Source organism: Pteropus alecto, unplaced genomic scaffold (genome assembly GCF_000325575.1).
Source record: "Pteropus alecto unplaced genomic scaffold, ASM32557v1 scaffold86, whole genome shotgun sequence".
NCBI classification, from domain to species: Eukaryota; Metazoa; Chordata; class Mammalia; order Chiroptera; family Pteropodidae; genus Pteropus; species Pteropus alecto.
In genome coordinates this window covers 10191423-10200337 of record NW_006442109.1, presented here as the reverse complement: position 1 = coordinate 10200337, position 8915 = coordinate 10191423, and positions in this window count along the sequence as shown.

The window sequence follows — 8915 nt, the reverse complement described above, 5'->3', positions numbered from 1 at the left end:
TTACTTCCTTCATAATATGTAATTATACTTTGTCATTGTTTCGTTTGCTATCGTCAGCTCCCTAAGAGCAGGGATCTTGTCTTTCTTGTTCATTGCTTTATCCCCTGCACCCAGCATATGACCTGTTACAAATGAGATGTTCCATTACCATTCTTTTGAATAAGTGACTAAATTAGTGGGTTGGCCTACTGGTCAGTCAGGCTGCACATGAAACAGGCAGTGAGTCTTCTGTGAGCCTGCCGGTCAGTCTGAGATTTTCAGTCAGCCTGGAGTAGGTCAGGCAGGAACTGAGTGGTCTGGTCACTCTGTAGTGTGGGTCTGTGTGACTGATGAGTCTATATGAAGTCAGCCCGGGATTCTGGGGGACACAAAGAAGTAAAGGCTGAGGCCACCCTCAAGAAGCTTCTGGCCCACCTGTCTACCTCACTACACCCCACTGCCCAGTCAAGAGGTGAATTAAGGGTGGTACAGAGTGCGTAGAGGGAGGCTGCAGAGCCTGGCCCAACCTCTGACAGCTGCTCCTCAGTAACTCTGCTGCAGTGCTTTCAAACCCCATAAAAGTCTCACCTGGCCACTTCAGTGCTCAGGAGCCTGTGCAGGAGACAGAGACTGCTTTGTGGCTTCTTCCTCATCCCATCTTCCAATCTCCCCTGAACTGGGTCTTCTGCTCATGGAAACTCCCCCACTGGTCCTGGCTGCCTGGCCCCAGGTTACAGGCTGTGGTGCACGTAGCCACTGCCTGCTCTGCATGGGAGCAGGACATGGGCCTGTACCTTCAGAGGCTACTCCTTTCACTTGCATCTATCCTGGGTTTCTCTCTCCACAGACATGAGGTGGCTTTGCATGAGAGCTGGCAACTTCACAGTTAATCTCAAGCTTCCCCAGGAACACCCTCTGCTATGGGGTCATGGATGTGGCTAGAGTCCCATCACAGATGAGTACGTGTAGGAGGGTGTCAGAGTCGCTTGGGTGGGAAGCAGCTGTTCGCAATAACTAGGCAGCAGCACCAGGCTGCCGGCAATCACTGAGCCTCCGGCAATCACTGAGCCTCCATCCTGCTCACTGACAAACTCCATGACCAGGAGGCCCTGCTCTGGTGACATCATCTTCCTTGCACAGTGTTGAGGGAAATGAGCTCAGGGAGGCCATCAGAGGCAGTCTGTTTACTTACAGAGACCCTGGCCGTCAGCAGCTCTTTGACCAGACATTCTCTGTTCTAGCCAGCATGAAGCAGAAATTTCCTTAAACACATTATTTTGGCCTCAAGCCACCACTTGCGCCTTGCTTTTAATTTTTTTTTTCAAGAGGAAAATTCCCAGTTCTGGCCCCAAATAGAGCAGCCTAGAGATGGTGGGGAGAGATCACAATGACCCCCAAAAAGGGCCTTTTGCAGGTTAAGTTGCTCCTACCTCCCAAGTAATCCTTGGAGCTGGGAGATCATCAACCAATTCTCAGTCACCCAGTTGAGGGTTTGGGGGATCAGAGGAATGGCCAGCGTGACCCCAAGGCAGACCCTCTACTGCTTTGCTCAGGGCCTCAGCCACCCTGAGCTCATATGTCCCAACTCAGCAATCCTGGCTAGGCCCTAGACCCCTCCCTTATTCCCTCCGGATCAGGGATATTTCAGGACAGCCCAAGAGCTGCCAGAATTTTTCGGCTCCAGGAGATTCCCAAGATGGTTACCCCCACCAGCACCGCCACCAGCCCCGGCTGAGAGGTGCTATTACTGGCCCTCCCCCATTCTCTTCCTGCTGGAACTCAGCCATTCTACAGGCCTTGAGGGGATAGGTGGCATGGAGCTCTCCTCAGTCTCTTTGGTGCTTCAGGATCCTAAGGCCACCTGTGCCAGGAGCAGAGCAGTGCCTTCTCAGGAAGAGCAATCATGGGAGACATGTGCCCTCTGTCTAGGTGGATCTGCCCACTATTGGGGCTGGTCAGACAGGCCCAGACATGTTGGGGAGCCTCAGGCCTAACATGACCCAGCTCTGTCTGGTGTCCTGATCCTACTCAGCTCAGCACCCTGTGGCGCCAGGGAGGAGCTCAGGGGCAGAACCAGGTCAGAGGAGGGCATTGAACCTGTTTCACAGTCTTTTACATAAGACTGAGAAAATGTCAAGGGTCTGTCAGAGAATGGGGTAGAGAGAGCAGCTCATACACAGATCTGCATTGGCAGCTTCTTAGAAGGCATTGAAGAAACGTCCAGATTTTCTCACCAACTGTCCTAACCCCCCACCCCCATCCAACATAGGGCCAAAACTCTCTAAACATGTGGTTCCAATTATTTCAATTAGTCAACATGTCTACTGAACCCAGAATTTGTAAGGTATAAAAGTTGGAAACATCCTAGATAAGGGCAGAAGCTAATATTTGTTGAATATCTGTGAGTCTGGCATGGTGCTCAACTCTTTACACACATTATCTTATTTAATCCTCACTACTCTGAGGGAGACTAAGTAACTCTAAAGGAGACACAGCTCGTCTATGGCAGAGCTTGGATTCAAACCCAGTTCTGTCTGAACCCAGAGCTTCTACAATTAGGCATCCCTCAATTTGACTTCTAGAAAGAAGTCAACTCAGGAACTCAGTCATACTCGTTCTGGAAACCAAGTAAAGCCTATCAATTAAAGACATGGTAATCTAGCCCATCCATTCTACAAATGAGGAAACTAAGGCCAGATCACAGAGTGAGTCTAAAGTGAGCACAGAACAGTGGCTTAGACTCAGATCAGTACCCCAGCCTGTCTCATAGTCCTAAGTCAACCGAGGAATGGTGAAAGAAAAGCTGTGGGCTCTGCCCTCTAAGAGATCAGACAGACAAAGACGAACAGAGCAAAACACACATAGACACATATAGATACCCGCACACGCGGACATGCAGAAACATGGATACATAAACAAAGATACATACTCAGACACTTATATCCAGGCATTGTATTATTCTCAACTTTTTACTTACTGTGGTTCCTTTCCAGAGTTCAAGTTCCATGAAGAAACAGGCAAGAAGGGCCCTTACCCTGGGCCCACCCTTTAGATGGCCACACTCCATACTACACAGTGAGAAGTCCCTGATACCCATGGAATGGGCCCACCAGGAGCCCACACCCTTCTCTTGGATTACAAATCAGGTACATGGGACCCCATTATTTCCCACTTGGAGCCATTTGGGCAGACTTTGCCAATGGTGTGAGCACCCCTAGGCCCAAAGGTTGGTCAAAGGGAAGCTGTTTGTGTGGTATATGTATGTAGTTTGGACACATGTATGGGTAACACGTGTATGCGAGGCCCTTCAAGATATGCGACAGAGCAAGGATGAAGAAAAAAAGTTTGGGGCCACTTGCTCTGTATTGCTAAGTTTCAGCACAGGACTCAGAGGTGTTGGGAATTCAAAATCAAACCCAGCCCTCTGGGTTATTAGGGATTGGATATTTTCCTTAGCAGTTTGTTGTGTCTGACTTATAATATTTAAATATTTAGACATAAAAATGTAAGCCTTCATTTGTATTTTTGCCCTGGGTCTTACAAATGTTAGGAGCTGCCCTGGACACCTCTCTAAATTTCCAGTGTGGGCACAATGTTACAGAGCGAGCACTTTAAGGATGCTTGTTAGTAAATGGTTTATGAATGAATCGATCAATGAGTGAATGAATGCTTCTGCACAAATGTAAATAGACAGGCATACATGCTTGCAGGGACTCACCAACATATTACTAATAAATATATGTCCATGCTCCCAGAGACACACATGCTTAAACTTACAGCTAGAAAGACAGGTACATGTTTACACCAAAATAACCTAATTGCTCACATGCATACGCCCATGACACACGTAGGCAGATGTAGACCCATTCATCTATATAAAGACACACAGGCCCACACTTCCCTTGAAGATACCCACATACAAGAGTTTGCCCAGATGTGAACATAAACATATGCAGGCGAACACATAATATATACTTTCTTACCAAGGAACCCAGCTCCAACCGGAAATGCAACTGCTTACACATACAAACATGGAATAGTCACACAAATCCACACTGATACATACAGCTAGACAGAGACAAAGCTAGAGGCCTGAGACAGACTGACAATGAAACACCTGTCCACAGAGACCCCAGGGCCGCCATGGGCTCCTACACTGTCTGCCTCCCTCCCACCCTCAGGCTGTCTCCAGCCAGAGGAGCTCCTAGAGGAATTCCTTTTGCAGACTGGCCGAGAAAGGCTGTTCTCTCCTCCCCCGCAGTCAGCAGACCAGAGTCCTAGGGCAGAGAAGCAGATAGTGTGGGCTGGGGGCCTCCCCCTTCCCAAGCACTCTGCCCTCTGTCCCTGGCCGCCTCCCATGCTCTGGTCAAGCCCAGACTGGGCACTGGTCTCTGGACAGCGTAATACCCCACTCAGGTTCTGCTGCCCCAGCTCTACTCCTGACAGAGTGATTTAGGAGCTGGTGAACAGCGCTTTTCCAGAACACTTGCTTCCTCAGGAAACTGCTCGGCCTCAAGCCTGATCTCCAAAACAGGCGTAGGATGAAAACACCTCTGCTCTTCTGCAAAAACATGGGCCGCCTCTCTCACTCAGAGCCCCTAACGTCATTCTAGCCACAGTATCCATAGGCTCCCAAGGCAGTGGATAGCAGCGAAAGGCCGGGATCTAGCCCTGCTTCTAATTGCTGACTCAGGGTGTCCAGCTCTATAAAATAAGCCTTTTGGGTGTGATCACTTCAGATCTAGCTAGAATGATGTAGGAGTCTCAAATTCTCCAGGCAGGCCCTGGGTAAAAGGCAAGGGTGAAGGGCTTGACCCCAGGGACAGTGGCATGGTGTGTGCCTCCTCTAAGGTCAAAGAGTCATTATTACAGAGCTTTCATCGGCAATAGCTTGAGGCTGAGATGCCTGGCACTGGGCGAAATGGAGAATCAGGGGAGGGAATGTCCTATTTGATCTGGAGACAGACAGTGACCTCTCCTCTCTCTTCCACCCATTTAACATGTCCCCCTGGCCTCTGCTGGAGGTGGACACAGGGCTGCAGCCCCACCCAGCTGGGCAGAGAGACAGGAATGCTGCTCGGCACAGCTGGCTGGACAGGGGAGACTGTTTATTCTGACGTCGGGAACATCTCAGACAATCAGGGGGATTTGGCTGCTGGCAGCTCCTGGCTGTGAGGTCTTGAAGAAGTCAATTTAATCAGAGCAGGCCGATGGCCCAAGCTCCAAGCAGGCAGCTGGGGTGCCAGTGGGAGACCACCCCTTCCTGCCCCACATTCAGTACCATTTGTACCTCTGAGCTTACCTCCTGGGTCTGCCGGTGATAGGGTTGGAAAAGTGAATAGAGCTGAGACCAGAGCTTTTGTTAATAGTGTGGACATCAAGGGAGACTTCCCACGGTCCCCCTCCCAGCATCCCAGGTGCCCCTTGCTTATGGGACATGGCAGAGCTAACAGCCTTAGCCTGTGAAGGGAGCTTGTTTGCATCCCCTGGGCCTGGTGCTGCCCATTCCAGCCTCCCTACACAACCAGCCCAGATCCTTTCTGCTCAAGCAGCCCCTCTAGTTGTGGCCTTGCACTTGCCTGCCTTTCTTATTATTCCAGCTCTAGATTCAGCATCAGCGCTGTCTCTTACAGGCCTTTTTGCTTTGGGCAAGTCACTTTTTCAAGCCTGTTTCTTCTTTGATAAAATAAAGATTATAGTATCTACCTTACAAGGATATTGTGAGAATTAAATCTCTCAATATGCCCGTTATGTAGGAGGCACTTGATAAATGGTAGTGCCTTTCTCCTTCAATCTTTCCATTGGTGCAGACCCATATCTATATTTAATAAAGGGTTTACACCAAAAATAATGAAGTTCCACAGTGGCAAAGGGTATCGGTTAAAGACTCCTCCCCACTTTATTCCCCACAAGATCCAATTGAAACTGTTAAAATTGGTCACGAAAGTGGAGCAGCGGCTCAGGGCCCCCAGCCAATCAGCAAGTTTTACCAAGATCTAATGAGTGGAAAAGAGGTTGGTTCCCCAGAGGGAAGCTGGGGTGTGTATGCTGCCAGGAAGGTGAATGAACTGTGGGCAACAGGAACAACAGATGTAATCCAAAGGAAATCAATGGTCAAACTAAGAAGACAAATAATTTTCAAGCACTCTCAAATCTAAAAATATAGCTGATGCACTGGTTTTAAATCCCTATAGACTTCTGATAGGCATTGTGTTACAGGCCCATTTGGGATAGCCTGTACTTGCTTAAGGACTGTAAAACTACATCTTTAAACCGGTCTGCAATCTATACTTTCTGGAATTCAGACAGGCCCTGTCTTCTTCCTGCCCCACTGTGGGGCAGTTTGACTGAACTGACCGATGTTGCTAGGGGTAGAAAGGCCTGTCAGCACCACGTGCTGTTTTCACTGGGGTCTTCCCTTGGCCAAATAGATATTCAGAGTTTGATTCCAGTGGCCCCAGCCTTCCTTTTCTCCTATCACCCCCTCACATGGTCAAAGGTCCTCTCAACCTTGAATCCCCAGTGGTTTCTTTCTCACTGCTCCCCGCAACTCATTACTAACACCTGTTCTTAGGAAAGGCTTTGTCCTCATTCACATGAGTATATTAAAAAGCATCTTATCAATAGTTTAACCTCTTCTAGGACCACGTGCATTTTAAGTCTGAACCTTTTAAGTGAAACAAAAGGCTCTGTTTGTTCTGCCCATCCGCCATTACTCACAGAGATACTTCTGGTGACAGAAAGCAAATGGGACTCCCTGAAATCAAGCAACAGATGTCTGTAACCTTCTCTGAAACCCTCATCCACACACATTGCCTTGCCAAGGCCTTTTTTCTCAAGTCTAACTTCGATCCCCTTTGCTGATATTCAATCATTACTTTCTATGGCAAGGAAGTCTCTTGCACCATTTCATCCATTTATTCACTCAACAAACTTTTCTTGCAGTTGAATTTTAATGCAGGAAATATCTTCACCACCAGATTTTTAACACCAAGCAAAGCCTAGTCCAATAGCTGGTATACAGTAGGTATTCAATAAATGCTGCTTCCCCTTCTCAGGGCTGCGCTATATGGACCCTGCAGTGGAATACTAAAAATTTTCTAAAAACCCTTTCCAGGTGGACAAGACTGCTAGCAGGAGGAGGTGGAGATGGTGGTTTCTATCTTGCTTCATAATGTCATGACTTGGATGCTCTCAGTGTTAGGTTGGCGATGCATGCAAAGGAGAGGGGCTTATTCTAACCAGATCAGGGCTGGGGGCAGCCCAGGACACTGTCTCCATGGTGCACAGACTCAGACAGTTCCGAAACAAATAGAAACCCATCCAGAGGAAAGAGACTGACAAAAGCAAAAACAAACAAAGGCCAAGAGATGGAAAACTCAGGAGGTGGGGCAGGGTGGAGATGAGGAGAATGGGGAGAGATGGGTGGGGGCTGTGGAGGGGACTTAGGGAGGGTCATGGTTCTGGGTGTGTGTCTGTGAGTCTAACTGAATCCAGTCCCATCCCCCACCCGAGAATCACCCTGGCAACAGGGAGGGTGAGTGCTGCTGATTCCAAGCCAACACAAACCTCCTGGGCTTAGCAAGAATGGGCTCAGATGCATGGAGCCATGTTCTAAAGAAAAATATCTGAATTGGGCACTTTAAATCACAAACACCCCATCCACTCCTCGTTTGGTAGGCAATCAGTGTTTAATGAAATGAATTAATCAGAAACAACCGTGAACCACATCCCTACTCCACATTTCTCTCACATACAGATGTACACTTATCCAAAAGCCCACAGAATAAAACCTCTCTCTGTGGTGGAAACTGACAATTCACGGGATTCTTCGCACTTCCCAGGTACCTTATCTGTGGGAGGTCTATTTGCCACCCCTCCCAAAGCTGTCTCCCCTGACGGTGACATTAGTGACAGAGGGCTGATGGCATTGCTTTCACAAGACCAAGGCAGCTGGGGCTCCAGTGTGAGGTGGTTTCAACTGAACCAACTGCTCTCCTCTGCAATCGGCTGTCTGGTGAAGCTTTTGGCCTGGTGGGAGTTTGTTAGCAAGGACACTACTTCTTCCTCCTCTATGAAAAAGTATCTGCAGCATGAGCCTCCGGAACTCCTAAACCCCAAATTTGCCTTTTCCTGGAGCTGGCTGGTCTGAGGGATCTGCCTTAAGTGCAGATGCCTCTCCATTCCCAGGTAGCCAGAGATCTCACACCATCCCCCATTATCCTAGTCTAGGGCTGATTCATCCATTAGGCATTGTAGGTATGGTGCCTAAGACCCATATTATGAAAATGTTTCAATTTCTTTTACATTCAGAAGGGGGGAAAAATGAGCTTTTCAGTGGAAGAAAATGTTTTAGTATATGATAGCAATATATGCATCTTTATATCAACAGTCATATACATATTTTTTATTGAGGAAGGGGCCTATGAAGGCAAAAGTGCCCAGGGCCCATGCAAGTCATAATGTAGCCCTGCCCTAGTCTTCCATCCTGCCCACTCCAACCCTCTAGACTCCAGGGATTTCCTTCCCCATATCAAAATGCACCTGTCCGATGGCCCCCACTAGCCTGGGAGCTCCTAGAGAACCGTTCTTCACTCATCCTTATGTCCCCACAAGCTCACTATCTGCTTCAGTCACACCAGGTATCGCCTTACCCTCTTTTTAGGGGGCGGCGGGGTGCGGGGCAGAAACCTCAGGAACAAAGGGCTAGGTTATAAATAAATGTTGTATGAGAACTCCTGGAAAACAATCACATTTCACTTTTGTGCAGTTGGACTTTGTTCATACCCCTAACACTGAACTTCACTGAAAAATGTTCCCACCAAGTTTACCAGTGATCTCCATCTCAGTAAATCCAATAGGTAGCTCTCAGGTATAATCTTGACTGCTCAGCAGCATTTGACACTGCTCGTCAAGCCCTCCTTTTTGGCTTCTGA